The sequence below is a fragment of the Piliocolobus tephrosceles genome, chromosome 8 (assembly GCF_002776525.5).
Source record: "Piliocolobus tephrosceles isolate RC106 chromosome 8, ASM277652v3, whole genome shotgun sequence".
NCBI classification, from domain to species: Eukaryota; Metazoa; Chordata; class Mammalia; order Primates; family Cercopithecidae; genus Piliocolobus; species Piliocolobus tephrosceles.
The window spans coordinates 67220901-67236973 of record NC_045441.1 but is presented as its reverse complement, the minus strand read 5'-3'; the positions used below and the strand labels follow the sequence as shown (position 1 = coordinate 67236973).

The window sequence follows — 16073 nt, the reverse complement described above, 5'->3', positions numbered from 1 at the left end:
TCTCTCTCTCTCACACACACACACACACACAGCCCTCTTCCTGATTTTCTTGATTTTTATATGATCTCATGTGGGCCAGAAGTAATGCTTCCTAGAACTCCATCTTCCTAGTCTACTGAGAAAATAAAGTGGCACACATAATATAAGGAAAGTGTAAATGTGGATGAAATCAGAACAAATTTAGCTATTGTGACTAGAGACACAGGATTCATTAAGCGAAAAATCATGTGCTTTTGAGGTGAAGCCCTCTAGGTTGGTGTCCCAGCTTTGCCACTTACATGCTGTGTAAGTCAGTGGCTCTGGATGTCCATTTTCTTTTCAATACAAAGGGTGAATATCAAGGTCGATGATATGACTTGACTGTGTCCGCACCCAAACCTCATCTTGAATTTTCACGTTTTGTGGGAGGAACCAGGTGGGAGGTAAATAAGTAATGGGGGCAGGTCTTTCCCATGCTGTTCCCATGATAGTGAACAAGTCTCATGAGATCTGATGGTTTTATAAGGGGTAGTTTCCCTGCGCAAGTCCTTTTTTCCCCTGCTGCCATCCATTTAAGATGTGACTTGCTCCTCCTTGTCTTCTGCTATGATTGTGAGGCCTCCCCAGTCACATGGAACTGTGGGGTCCATTTTTCTTCCCGGTCTCTGGTATGCCTTTATCAGTAGCATGAAAATGGACTGATACAGTCAATTTCAAGATTGGCAATAATCTATAAAAAGAACCTAAAATAGATGCTCAATAAATGGCCAGTGTATTGGTGATTATCACTATTATTATTTGTATTATTTTATTATTATTATATTATTAATATTTGTATTATTGTATTAACTCAGTATATACTTTTGTTAACCAAAACACTGGAATGAAACATACAGCAAAGAGAAAAAATAGTTTGATTCCGCGTTTACCAATTTTGCTTTTTCTGGGTATTCTCAATCAGCTTCTTTTGAAAATACTCACAATCAAAACTAACAGTTGGAAAGCATTAGTGCTGAAGTCTAACAGAGTATTGCCATTATTGAAAACACATTAAATATTCTATTTTGAACTCAGTATTTTTTCTGGTAAATCTTATCATTTGAAATAAGATATGTTTCTGCAAATTCTCTATTTTTGTCTTCTTTTCCCTAATGTAGAGTGAGAGAAATTTAAGTCTCAGAACCTAGACCTATAACATTCATTCATAAGATACACAGTGTATTATATAATCTCTACTCAGTCATTGTTATGTATATATTTGGACAAGACTATTACATAAAAATATTTAATCTAGAAGGATTTATTTCAAACAGAGTAAAGCCAAGTTTGAAAGTGATGCCCACAACATATGATAAAATAGTTCAGTGGGTTCCTAACTTGCCTGCTTGTTGCAATCATGGGGGAACTTCAACAAATACTGACACCTTTGACCCACTACCTGCCCGCCGGCCAGATTATTGTTCCATTGTCTGCATTATGGTCTTGGCTTTGACATTTCCTAAGGACTTCCTGGTGATTCTAGTGTGCAGCAAGTTTCAGAAGCACTGAATGAGCTTCCTCACTATGTTTCTTTTCTTAGTGCTCAAGCAATTTCTACCTGTTCCATTAATTTTCTCTAAGAACAAGTACATTCATTACAGAAACTTTTATTTTATAACAGAAAATGAAAACACACCAAAGAAAACACCTTTTTTCAATCAATTAATTAAATTAATGTGTTCCACTTCTCCAGTGTTCAACACATTCTGATAGGGACTGATGAAGAAAATTTTTTAAAAAGATATAGAGCACAGATTCTGCTTTAAAAAATATTAAAAGAGGCCAGGCTTGGTGGCTCCTCATGCCTGTAATCCCAGCACTTTGGGAGGTCGAGGCCTGTGGATTACTTGAGGTCAGGAGTTTGAGGCCAGCTTGGCCACCATGGTGAAAACCAGGCTCTACTAAAAATACAAAAAGTAGGCCGGGCATGGTGGCTCACACCTGTAATCCCAACACTTTGGGAGGCCGAGGCAGGTGGATCACAAGGTCAGGAGTTCAAGACCAGCCTCCAATATGGTGAAACCCTGTCTCTACTAAAAATACAAAAATTTGCTTGGTGTGGTGGCACACACCTGTAATCCCAGCTACTCAGGAGGCTGAGGCAGGAGAATTTCTTGAACCCAGGAGCAGAGGTTGCAGTAAGCCAAGATTGTGCCACTGTATTCCAGCCTGGGTGACAGAGCAAGCTGGGTGACAGAGCAAGACTCCATCTCAAAAAAAAAAAAAAGGTAGCTGCCATGATGGCAAGTGCCTGTAGTCCCAGCTACTCGGGAGGCTGAGGCATGAGAATTGCTTGAACCCGGGATGCAGAGGTTGCAGTGAACCGAGACTGCGCCACTGCACTCCAGCCTGGGTGATAGAGTGAGACTCTGTCTCAAAAAAAAAAAAAAAAAGTTAAAAGATTGTTCACCTGATAGAGCAATGATTAAAATTCTAAGTGTCTCTCTTCAGCAATAATGATCTTGAGAGAACTTAATCACTTGAAAACAATGAAAATATTTTTTAAATGCAAGTGAACCACAATAACTGCAGTGACCAGAGAAGAATCCCCTCATACTTTTTCTTATACACACCAATTTCTTTTGCAAATGTCATTGAAGTGGGTCTGTTTCTTCATCTGATGTCTAGAAACTACTTGTCTGATTTTCATCAACATTGGAGGTGACCAGACAGCTTCATAGATGCAGCCATTCTCTCTCTGATTCATATGAATACTTTGTCCATTCCTTGAATCTACCATCTACTCCCATCTGTGTGAACACCATGCAATACCTATGCTGAGACTTTCACAGTTCAGAGGCATTAATATTTCCATAAGATTCATATTCTTTATATCATATGAACAGTGGAGGAAAGATCTACATTTATACAGATTTCTTTACTCATTCTAAAAATCCCAACTAATACCACAACTTGGCATTAATAAAAGATTTCCAAGTTTTATGTCCCCAAAATGCAATCTTTATCTCAGGCCTATAATGAGGATTAAAGGTAATAATGAAAAAAAGAGTTCTTGGCACTGTTACTGAGACATAGTAGCCACTCAGTAAATGTTAGTTCTCAAAACAAAGATGATGTCCAATTTCACTATCTTGAAATGACTGTGTTCATTTTAAGAGTGCTTATAAAAAATTCCTTGAAGTCATTTAAAAGAGAAGCACTATCTCACTTTATTGACATTATTGTCACCTACTCCCAAAGTTACTGATTTTTTAAAACTTTAAGTAGGCTTCCCTTAATTGGAGTTATTAGTATTTTAAAAATAAGTAGTTGTAGATTCCTAAATTGTGGCCTAAAGCAGGCTGAGAAAGGATGCATAGTTAGAAGTAGAATAATAGTTTACTGATGACCTTCATTAAGTCTTTACTGTTTTCTCAGCAAAGCTAGAGGAAACCAAAGTCGTAGAACATCTGAACTCTGTCCAAACTTCGGTTGTATTTCAAAATTTCAGGTTAGAATGCATAATATATTAATGCTATACAACTTTATTGTGTTCACTTAAAAATTTGTATTAAGTAGATTGCTACATTATGGTAATGTACTAAATTACCTAAAGCAAAGTAATACAATGATTAACTGACTATAAACATTGGTTTATGGTCAGTTTGTAAAGTATTATAATGATGAATATTATGCATTTTCATAACAGTAGAAAATTGCAGGATGAAATATCTGTGGATTGACTCAGTGCCATTAGGAATAATAAAACAGTGGTATAACTCAGTCTCAAGTTACATCTTGAGAGTAAACTTTGTTTTAAATCTTCTCCCTAAGTGGTTGGTAAATTCATTAATTTAAAATGCCCAATGCTTGCCAAACATAACATTGAGAATACAAGTGTTCATACAAATATATTAGGCAAACTAGGGATTAACTAATATTTTTTAAGCATTTTTCTTCAATGTTTTGTGGAAGAACAATGAGAAAACATGAGTTTTATTTGTTATGTTCTCTGAATGATTACCAAAATAAGTAAAATGGATATTTTCAAGATTCAGGTTTTACCTTCTTTCAAAAATAGGTTTGAATGAATTACGATTTTCAAAAATAATCTCTCAGATCTAGAGAAGACTAGCTCATCCATTCTACAATGTAATGTAGTAGACTGAGTCTTTGTGGAGAAACCAGACAACACTAAGAAAAAAGAAAGAGTCATAAATTTATATTGTTCTATTGTGGCAAAGGATTGGAATGTACTTAGTCACCAATACAAAGGATTTGGGCCTCAGAGAGGAGGAATGCTATAGAAAACTCAGTGAGGGACTTACGCTGGAGAATGCTGCAGCAAAATTGTCTAGGTTTGACTTCTCACCTTGCCACAGAACTGCTGTATAATCTTAGGCCGATTACCTTACTTTCCTCATCTCTAAAATGGATATAATATCTCTGTTTTGAATGGATTAAATAAAAATTGTCAAGTGATTGGTCCATAATAGACAATCAATAAATCACAGTTATTTTTATGAACATTATCATTATATTTATTACTAGTTGATTATAACTAGTTGGTTATTACTGAATTCTAATGTCCCAGTAGGAAAAAAAGTAAAGTGAAAATTTGTATGGGCCCAGTCTAAGAATGCTGGCTGGCGAAAATGATATGAACTTGGGAAATTGTGTGAGAGCCCTAAAATACATATGTTGATCATTTTATAAGAGCCTCAGACTTCCCATGATAACATCTGCCTAGTCTTTAGAAGAGCGTATGGAAGTGTTCAAGAACCTTTCCTGAAACTAAACTTCTATTACAGACACTGCTTCTTCATGGTTATTCCATCAGATTGCAATCACTTACATGTTTTTTTCCACTCTTCCTTATATTATGAGCACTTTTCACGTAGCGGTTCGTATCTTTAATAATCACAGCTCCCAACACAATTGTAGGCTTATATTAGATTCTCGATAAAGATGAGCTGAATTAACAGATAAAGTAATGAATAAGGAAAAATAGAATAGTTTTGAATTAATGCATTTTACTGATACTGTGAATTTAATGTTTTCATTTCAATACTATTTATATATAAATTTAATTAATTTTTAACTTTATTTGCCATCCATATATCTATTTATCTGCTCATTTGAAAATCTCTTTCCTGCTTCCTATTATTCAAAACATTAAAAGCAAATATTACTTAAATATTTAAATCACTCTTTTTCCAAGTGAAGTTTCTCAGGATGCAGAATGTTGCTGTAAACTGAGAAATATTAGACTATACAAAATGGCTACTATAATGTAATTTTCTAGCAAATGATAAAAGTCAAACCCATTGGTTTTTTGCTGCCAATACAAATTTGTCAATGTAATTAATATCCCTTAGCCTGGGAGGGTTGCATGACAGGAAAAATGGCATCAAAGCCATTTTTATTTTAAAAATAAATTTAATATTCTTTGATAAGGGAGCTATATAGGCAAAAATCTTAGAATTTTCTTTTCCGTTTTTTATTAGTTTCACATCTTTCTACATAGTATCCAAATCCCAGTTGTTAATACTAATTTTCTTGCTTTCTTATCCTTAACAAATTTGGAGACAAAGTTGATATCATTAGTGGTATGTAAAGTAATTCCTAAAGCAAAAATCTCTAAAAGTGTGATCTATGTCCCATTTTTTATTGGTCTGCAAGGAAGTAAGCACAGAAATTTTAATCACCTCCACACATACCTTCAATGAGCAACATGTACAGGTTTTGAGACTCTTGTCTCTTTTCCTCTGTTGTTTTTTTTTTTTTTTCTGATTGCATTTATGAAAATGCAATTTTGTGTTTGTTGAATCTAATTATAAAAAAATGAGGTTCATATTTTGTATATCTGTTCTTTTAAAGTTTATTTTCTAAGTAATTCATCTTCATTGTATTTCATAAAAGTGTCAGTCTGTGAGAGACTGGAAACAACAGAGAGAAGAAAAAGAAAACTAGTCCTCCACCACAGATAGTTTGAAAATCACCATCCTAGAGCATGGTGGCCTCTTCCCCACATTATATATTTTCTTTAAAAAATATTGTTAACTTATTAAATGATATGCAATGCTCTCTCTCTTTTTTTTTTTTTTTTTACCTTCTCTAGGTGCTGCTTTCCATTTGCTATTTGTGTGGTCTTTACAGATGCTTCTTTAACAAACCGTGAAGGATCAAGACTGTATTTAACAGCAATAACAACAACAAAAAATGACAATATTATGTCCTACTTAAAATACATGAGTAGCATCTCCTTACACATATGTTTAATGCTTTTGAAGGCTTAAAGTCCCCACCAATATCTGCTTCTGATTTCCTTTTCTCTTTTCTTTTCTTTCTTTTTTTTTTGAAATGGAGTCCCGCTCTGTCACCCAGGCTGAAATGCAATGGCGCGATCTCGGCTCACTACAACCTCTACTCCCTGGGTTGAAGCGATTCTCCTACCTCAGCCTCCTGAATAGCTGAGATTGCAGGCATGTACCACCACACTCAGCTAGTTTTTTGTATTTTTAGTAGAGGTGGAGTTCTCCATGTTGGTCAGGCTGGTCTTGACTCCTGACCTTAGGTGATCCGCTCACCTTGGCCTCCCAAATTGCTGGGATTATAGGCATGATCCACTGTGTCCGGCCTGTTTCTGATTACTTTTTAACCTGATCTCCAGCTCTCCACTCCAGACCATAGACATATGCTCTCATCTCCATGCCTCTGAAAATATACTTTACTCTCTCATAGAACCCTCGTCTGTCTCTCTCTAACACACACACACACACACACACACAAGTGCATATATATATGTACACACATGATTCACACTTGCTGATACCTACTCTCTCTTGAGGTCTTTAGGTGTCAGACTACAGGGAACTTTATCTCAAGTCTTTGGTCTCTTACTTGCACTATTAGTACTGTTTTCTTTTCATAAAAGTTACTATATTTGTAAAATATTTTTAATAGCTCTCTTTTTCTGTGGATTATAGTTTTGGTAGGTCGACAAACAGTTTTTGCCTTTGCTTTCATATTCCCAGAACTGAGAACAGTGTGTGACACATAGTGGGTTCTCGGTATTTAGAAAAGCAAAAAGTGTATAAAAGATTTTGTGAACTGGTAATTTATAATGACAAATTCTCATACGTGCTTTTGTTGCTTCATATCCCTCTGCAATACCCCACATAAAAAGACCTTATAATAATATTAGTAACTTACAGAAAGAATACCATAACCAAAGGGTCTTATGTTGTCTTATCATTATTAATACTTAGGTTTTCTCTCTACAGTACCTGCTGTACAAATAAGTTTATTATTAAAAAATTCAGTTTGTAATTTCTGACATTTTATTTTTCCAACTTATTAAATGTGTTGAAAATTTAAATTCTGTTCCTCAATATGGTACAAAAGTCTACTTATTAAGACTAACATCAGTGGAAAGGTTTAATAAAACCTCTGGAATTCAGAGTAGTTTGATCTTAATTTAAAATTGAACTCTGTGTAACTCCATTATTTCAGGTTCATTTACACTAACTTCAACTGCAGTTTAATCCTCAGTGCATTTTTTTTTTTTTGCATTGGTCTTTTAAAATAATGCCTATTTTCTTTCATTTAGTTATTAATTTAATAATTAACTCAAAAATATGTTTTTGTTGCCCATCTACCAGGAGCAAGACATTTTAATAAGGATTTTCACATAAACTTCATACTCATGGTTCTCCTCTAAAGCTGTTTCTATTATTTCTGAGAACTAAATCCTAGAATGATTAAGTAATTCATATGAAAACAAGTAGCTAAACTCTGGGAGAGTCACGATTCAAACCCAAGTTGTCTGACTTCATACCTAATACAGTTTCAAGTGTTCTTCTTATCACCATCACTGATATTTTCTAAAAATGCATATGACTTTCAGAAGTTCTTTTGAGATTATAAGAATCCAAAGTAATCACCCCTACATTATAGTCTAAAAATCACTCAACACATTCAGTAAACCAATTGGAAATTAATTGAAAACAAAACATAAAATAAAATGATTTGTATATAGGTAATATTTTGGTAAAAAATTAATAATGGCTGACTGAGTCACATGTTAGCATGGCCAGCTTGATGGAAAGGAGCAATAGTTTAACTGACTCATAAGTCAAGTGAGTTGGCTTAATGGCTGTGGGGAACAGCATACCTGTATAATTGAAATTCAAACTTATGTTAATAGTTCTCAAAGCAGGACATCTAGAAACCTCTATATTTCTTTCAAGTATAGTAGTATACCAAATGTGAGACAGAGATGGAGTAACTTGGTTTATTTTCCTATCCTATGTGACATTAATATTAGTCTTTGTGACAGGCCCATCAACTCTATTCCCTCTTCTACTTGAATATAAAGGAAAAGAAAGGCACCTATAGGGAATGTGCTTTCTGTAACATGGAGGCCACTCACAAAGAAAGATTTCCAAAGAAAGTGTTGTCCCTGTCCACAGAAATTCACATAACTCAAGTTCTATAATCTAAGAATGTTTGTTCAGTTGCTTAGAACTTATTGCAAATGTGACCAAATTAGTATCTAATCATTCATCCACCCATCAAGTTTTCTCTTGCACAGCTTATTAGGTGACCAGCTGTGTCACCAGCTGTGTCAAATGTAACCCTACCTGTGGTCAAGTGTGACACAGGTAGGGTTAGATAGGAGAGTCTAGTTGGTCACAAATAATAGTTAAAATATGTAGCCTTCAGTTATTTGCCATTACACATGAAAGAAATTCTGATAACACATCTGTAGAAACCCTAATCATTTAAGCCAGCAATTATGGATAGTCTCTTAAACATATATCTATTAATTTCATTATATTTGCTCATAAAAAATAATCACCACTCACCTTTATATGAAATAAAAATGATGGTGTTAAAATCAGTAAATGAAATACTCCTCAAACTATTAAGTAGATGCTTAATTTAGAATATATTTTTTCCTCTCGTTACATATTCTTATGGACACTCGTCTTTGTGTCCATAAGAATAAAAATCCTCTTATAAGAAAACTTCACAATACATACACAGATAACCAGAAATTTCAACCAAGTTATGTTGTAATGAGGCAGAATGGCTGTTGCAAAATGTACAAATGTGCTTCAGAAAAACATTTACACGAAGTGGGTTTTGATTGTTGCTTTGATCATGGGGTTAGAAATGATGAAGGAGGAAATCTTATCCACTACACAGACTGAGTGTGGAAACCTGTATTAAGCAATCTGATAAGCCTAAGTACAGAACATTAAGTCTCTAGAAATACCTTGCACATATACCTGAAATAGCAGAAAACAGAAATCTTCAGCCTTGCATAAATATATTTCCACTTTCAATTTATTAGAGCAATCACTACTATAGGAAAAGATATTTCATAAGGATTAATGACAAGCTAAAGGTAATGATTCCTGCCCTCATGTTAGTCTATCAACTGTCTTCAGAGATGAAACCTAATCAATCTGTCATTATTGAACTGATGTTACATACATACTTTAAAAAAAAAAATGCCTCATTTTGATGCCAATAAACTCCTGAAGATAAAGAATACAATCCTCTTCGGCAGGACCACTCTGATTGACTTTGCCCCAAAAATTTGCAGAGAGAAATTTAACAGGCTGACTATAAAGCTAAAATACTTGTCTGTAGCCACACTCACATTAAAACACTGATTGTCTGAATTTTAAAACCCACAACTACTCTGTGACTAGGGTTGTTGTTTGTAACATGGGGTAACAACTGCTTTATTCACTCAATAAACATTATTTTGGGAGACAATTAAGCACAAGGCACCATCTAAATGCTGAAAATATAACTTTGACTAAGGCACAGTCACTATCTTCAGGGAATTTTAATCCACTGGAGAAAATAGCCGAGTAAGGAAGAAATTACAAAAAGGTTTCAAAACTCTTCCACAGGCCAGGCGCGGTGGCTCATGCCTGTAATCCCAGCACTGTGGGAGGTTGAGGTGGGCAAATCACGAGGTCAGGAGATCGAGACCATCCTGGCTAACAAGGTGAAACCCCGTCTCCACTAAACACACACACTCACAAAATTAGCCGGGCATGGTGGAGGATGCCTGTAGTCCCAGCTACTCGGGAGACTGAGGCAGGAGAATGGCATGAACCTGGGAGGCGGAGCTTGCAGTGAGCTGAGATTGCGCCACTGCACTCCAGCCTGGGCGACAGAGGGAGACTCCATCTCAAAAAAGAAAGAAAAAAAAAAAAAAAAAAACTCTCCCACAATGGGGCAGGGTAGGTGACAGGGAGCATATAACCTTGCATTTAGAATAGGTGTGAAAGGTGACTGGAAAAACGTATCCATAGGAAATGACCTCAGAACAGAAAATATATCAGGCTAATATGCTGGTCTCCCAGGCAGAAGTGATAATACATGCAAATGCTTGGAGGTAATTAAAGAAAAAAGCAACACACTCAAGCCACTGCAAGTTGTCCTATGTGGCCCATTAATTCAGGGCCTGCATGAAGAGAGATGAGGCTAGAGACATAAGGAGAGACTAGAGTCTCTTATAAACAATATGAATAGGTCTTCTTCTGAGAGCAATGGAAAATCATTTGTGGGTTTCAAAAGGAACTGACCTGATCAGATTTTAGTAAGTTAATTTTGGCAGGAGGGAAAGATGGACCAGCCTCAGCTAAGTCTGCTGGAAAACCAGTACTGCAGCATAGACAAAATAGAATAGTGGCAAGGGAGATGGAGAGACATTGACAATTTCAAAGGATAACAAGGCAGTAGGACTTAAAATATAATGGTGTTGGAAGAATGGGGAAGAAGGTGCCACTCCCTAAGAGAAGGTGAACAGAAAAAACACAGATTCATAAAGGTAGATAAGATTTTCACTATGAAACTTGTGAAGTTTTAGGGCAGGACATCCAAATAGAGATGTCTGTTAGATACATAGACAGGGCTCCTCCTGAGGAGAGAACGCTGGGATAGAAATAAATATTTGATACATATATATTCTGATTGAGGCATTCAAAGTGGATCAAGCTGCCTAAGGGATATAGTCAGATAAATAGAGACAAAAAGAGAGGGAGTGCACTGGAAACATAGCTATGTATTTAAAACCACTGAAGTCATGGGAAGAGATAGAAAGTACATGAGGGTATGTAGATGAGATAGGAAGACATTAAGGAGAGTGTGTTGTCATAAAAGTTCTAGTGGAATTTGTTGGTTTTTATTCCCAGAATTCATTTCTTCTTCTTATGGTATTACTAGATGAAATTTGATATGAGTAAACTCTTCATTCCATTCTCAATCATGCTTTTCAAACTTCACCCCTAGGGTCTAGGAGTTGAATACATGAAATAGGCAAAACGTATTGAAGTTGAATATGTGAAATATGAAGTTGAATACATGAAAACCTACTGGATTTGAATATGTGAAATAGGCAAAACTAGTCAGCTCATTCTCTCCTGTCTACAAGACATGTCTACAAAACATGTCTACAAGCTCATTCCCTCCTGGCTTAAGAGTGGGCACAGGACTCAAGTCAAGTCCATCGGTGTCAACACAATACAATTACAGAATTCTGAGTTACTGGGGAAATAGATTCTTCTGAACTGTTGTTGCAGTTCTGTGAGCCTGAAGCATATAACTTTCCTCCATCAAGTCTGAGAAGAAAGTCAAGACAAAACATAACCAAGGGAGCTAGATCCTACTGACATCACTTGAACCCTTTATCAGCGGGAGGTTACAATTTGAAGATGTTCTTTCTCTCCAAGTTCCTACCAAGAGTCACTGTCCCAAATAGCTTTATGTTTCCTTCCTTTTCTAACAAATCTACTTAGAAAACTGTGGCCATATTGACTTTCTTATTTTCATTATTTTTAAACACTTTCTTCTGACTATAAGATAAATATAAAATTAGGGCGAATATTGAAGAAATAACAGTGAAAAGCATAAAAATTAGTACACCTCATTACTCAAGAATACTGTTAAAAATCCAATATAAAAATAGTATTTTAAATTGTATATAAGAGTATAACTATTTAAAAAAAAAAAAAAACAGACACATGCTTCTGCCAAAACCAGAAATAGACCATAAGGAAATGTGTTAAAATGTCAATTTAGGCTGTTTTGAATGATAAGAAGGTAGATGAATTTTCTTTTTGCTATAAGAGTTAATATGTCTTCTCTGCATATTACATTAAGAATGAATTTCAAGGTTTTCTTCCTTCTCAATCTGCTGTGGTTCAGTTCAACTCTTTCTCTCAGAAATTGGGGAGATCCAAAAATGAGTGTCAGCATCTATAATTCTCCCTCTGTTTCTAAAATGGCATAAATTTTATGGTTGAAGTTATAAGTACTTCAAGACGAAGTTGGTGTTATAAAAATAAAATAAGTACATAGATATATATTTACATATATATACGTATATATATGTATATATATGTAGAGGTGGGTTATGACAACAGACCACGTGTTTCAAAATGTTGTTTTAAACAAGTGAGTGTGTATAAATTTATTGAGGGTTGGATGGTGACATACAGAATTATCTATGTGATTTTGAAAAATGAATACTCGGTCAGAGGTTTCAGCTCTAGAAACCGTGAGATTAACACCAAGCAGCTTAGGCAAGTAATTTTTGTCCACTTTTGTAAAGTAAGGAGGTTTTTTTCCCTGTTCCTAAAATTAGAAGGAAATAATATTTTGCAGAGCTTAAAATTAGTTCTCTGTTTGAAGCTTTCAATATTTTTCAGTGAGAGGATATTTTTAAACAAATTGCATTCTGTAAAATGAAAATAAACTTCATAGAAAAGTGCACTGAAACAAAGCCCCAACATTGTTTTTAAATAAGAAGTTGAATTGTTAATGCAATGACATCTTAATTTACACATAATTCTCCATTTAGCTGTTTGAAACCTAGTAATAACATAACATTTGAGCAATACATTATGTATCAAATGTTTTCTCTTCTGATAGCCCACCAAAATATAGATTCAATGTGTACTACGTCTGAAAGTCCACCTGAGATTTAAGATGACTCCCAGATATTTCCATTCCATGATATAAATTAATGGTTTCAGCATATATTCTAACATTACATTTCTCTTTACAAGAGTTCTTGCAACAGTTGATGACTTCTAACCAGGGCTGATATTAAATTCATGCTCTGGAGAAACATAATTTTAACCTGTCAAATGCTTCAGATTCTTTGCAAGATAGAACAAGGGTTAATTTCATTTAAGGCAATAAAATTTACTGCATAAACCAAAACTTTGTAGAAATTCTATGAGATTCACTGACTGACTCTTGAATCAGAGATGCCCTTAGCATGAAGGGTCTATGCTACCCTTCTTTTCTTTTCTTTTCTTTTTTTTTTTTTTAATTATACTTTAAGTTCTAGGTGCATGTGCATAATGTGCAGGTTTGTTACATATGTATACACGTGCCATGTTGGTACCCTTCTTTTCAATCTACTTCAGTCCCTCCCACAATCCAGAGACCAGCTTTCCACCAGGTGTCTCAGGATGTACTCCCCTTTATATATGGGCTTGTCTCAAGAACCGAAGGAAAGTATTTTGAGAGTTTTGTTTTGCCTTTTAATGAACACATGATTAAACTATTAGTTATTATTCAGTATGTATATTGTGATTTCAAGACTCCCCCAATAAATAATTCACAACATTTCGTATGCTGCTGTGGAGTAGCTCATTTACAAAAGAGGTGTCTGTAGTGCTTTAGATAGCATTAACTGAAGTACAGCCTTGTGCAATTTTAGGGGGTCCTAGGAAAGTGGCTAAGATTACTGTTTTTCAGGCTCTCCTTTCTCTTTAAAACCTCTGGGTATATTGATCATGTTCAGGCCTCAAATATCAGTGGGACGTGGAAGGAAGTGAGAGGGAGGTTATTCTACTTTATAACATAGTTATCCCAAACCTCCTTCTGGAATTTGACTCCTGTTTGAACTTAGGGAGCAATTAAAATACAGTCATGCCAACTCAGCCCCAGCCAAATGCTTTACACTTTTCTACTACAGGAATGCTCACCTCTTAAGCCAAGATCCCAATCCTTGTTTGTCCCTAGGCTAGAAAGCCACATCACTGACACAGCTGTTGAGATGAAGCAGAGATACTGGAGTGGAGTCTTGACCTTTTACTCACCCTCTAGCATAGCCCATAAAGGGACTGCATGAAACTTTGGAACTTTCTGAAGCACTGCGTGAAAACCACTAATCTAAAATGCTCTTCCAAATATTCTAAATATTTGGATTCTATATAACACCATACTACTGTTTTTTTGGATTTTTTTTTTTTTTTTTTTTTTTTTTTTGAGCAACATGTCCTTCCTTATTTAGTATGGGCCCTCACATTCAAATATATGGGAGCTGCATTAGGAACCAAATTTCCAATATATTCACTCTGGTTTGGGGACACAACTGTACAGCAGATTGTGGCACCAGATCTTTGATCCATCAAAATGTCAAAAATGTGGTTACCTCTTATGGGATGAAGTAGAAGATTATGGTAAGAGGGAAATACAAGTAACTCTCAGAAAGCAAAGTTTGAAGGTATTTTATCTATTGAATATTCTAGCAAATTTTCCCTTTCATTTAAATGAAGATTAGGACAGTGCCCTGATGCCTAGGTCTACTGCCGAGTAAATACTCAGCTTTGCTGGTGTAACTGGACCAGCATGTTTGTCTGGAGCTGAGACTGCCCTCTGGCTGCCAATGTGAATTAAATCATTACAGAAATAACTAAGCTTCATCACAAACAAGCAAGCTCAGTTTTGGAACTGAATCTTTGATAAGGTTCTCAGAGAAGCCCTCATTCTGGATCATGAAGTCAATACCCACTTCATACTCTCTTAACAGTATAGCACTTCTAAAGGGCATCATCTCAGCTCTTTCTGTTTCTAGCACTCAACATTGCCAAGGAAAGGAAATTTTTTAAAAAATCATGTTCTGTAAGAATAAAAATAAACAAACTTCATAGAAAATCACAATGAGACAAATTCTTTTACCAGTGTCTCTGGCTTTCACATGTTTTTGCATAATGAAAGGGCTAATATAACATAACAAATCCTAAACTGTTTTCACAAGGAGTGGAAAAAAGATGTGTAAAAGTATGCTCTGTCTTGCTTCCTTCTGTTCACAATGTATCTAAATAAAACAAATGGTGTTCTTGCTCTTTCTGTCTGTTTCCCAATCTGTTTGGATAGTAGCCACCATCCCGCAGCCAACGATAATATCTGACACTTCCTGACATCATGAAAGCCACCATCTGTCTATCACCAAAACCCTGTACTTTTTAAAGACTACTTGGCTTGATCCTTAATGAAGCTTCAAGATGAATGCACAGATCGCTTTAGAAGGAATACAGGGCATAATTGACACAAGGTATCTGTATAAAATCACGTTCTCATTAGATTCCATTTGAAAACATAAAATGAAATATTAGGGCCCCTTTCAGGCAGAAAAAGCATGGTTTACTTTCAATTGTGTTTCATTTCCGATTTGCCTGTGAAAGTTTAGACAGTGTTGAACACCAGGAATAAACCTAAACTAAAGTGTAAGCTTTAAATTCAATATTTTCAGTCTTGTAAAATTAAACAGTTAGACATGACTTTGCAGTTAGTATACTTGGACTATGAAAAAAGAAGAAGAAAATCCATCAATTATTTTCCCAAGGCTTGAGAAAATCATGCCATTTAAAACTGAATCAACTTCTTCTTTAACACCTGAACGATTATCCAGGAAACAAAAGAAGGTTCTGTATGTCTTCACTTGTAAATGTCACAGGTGAACACAAACAACCCCGTGCTGGCAATGTCAAGTCAGTCTTTGTTTTATTAAACTGTTGTACCTCTATGTGTGCAACAAGGGAATTAGTTAACGGGGAGACTGTGGAAAAATATAATAATTCCTAGGTGATATTAAGTTCTCTCAGAAAAAGTAAAGCTTTCCAGGGAGAAGACAGAATAACAAGTTTCATACACAACTTTCTTGACTGCACTCCAGCGTTTTGATTTGTGACACTGATTTCACACTAATGTCTTTCTTTTCTCTCCTTACTCCAATGTCGTCCTGTGGTTCCTTTTAACAATCTCATAAATCCAAATTTTGTGAAGTCATG

General features: G+C 35.4%; 1 long non-coding RNA gene across 1 annotated transcript; it reads left to right on the top strand.

The window, feature by feature from the left end:
- Positions 1-505: 505 nt before the first annotated feature.
- On the top strand, positions 506-14851 carry LOC113220191. The gene is made up of 4 exons (XR_003307116.1): positions 506-618; positions 3397-3469; positions 9172-9178; positions 14842-14851. It is a non-coding gene; the product is annotated as an uncharacterized LOC113220191 (long non-coding RNA).
- The last annotated feature ends 1222 nt before the right edge of the window (positions 14852-16073 follow it).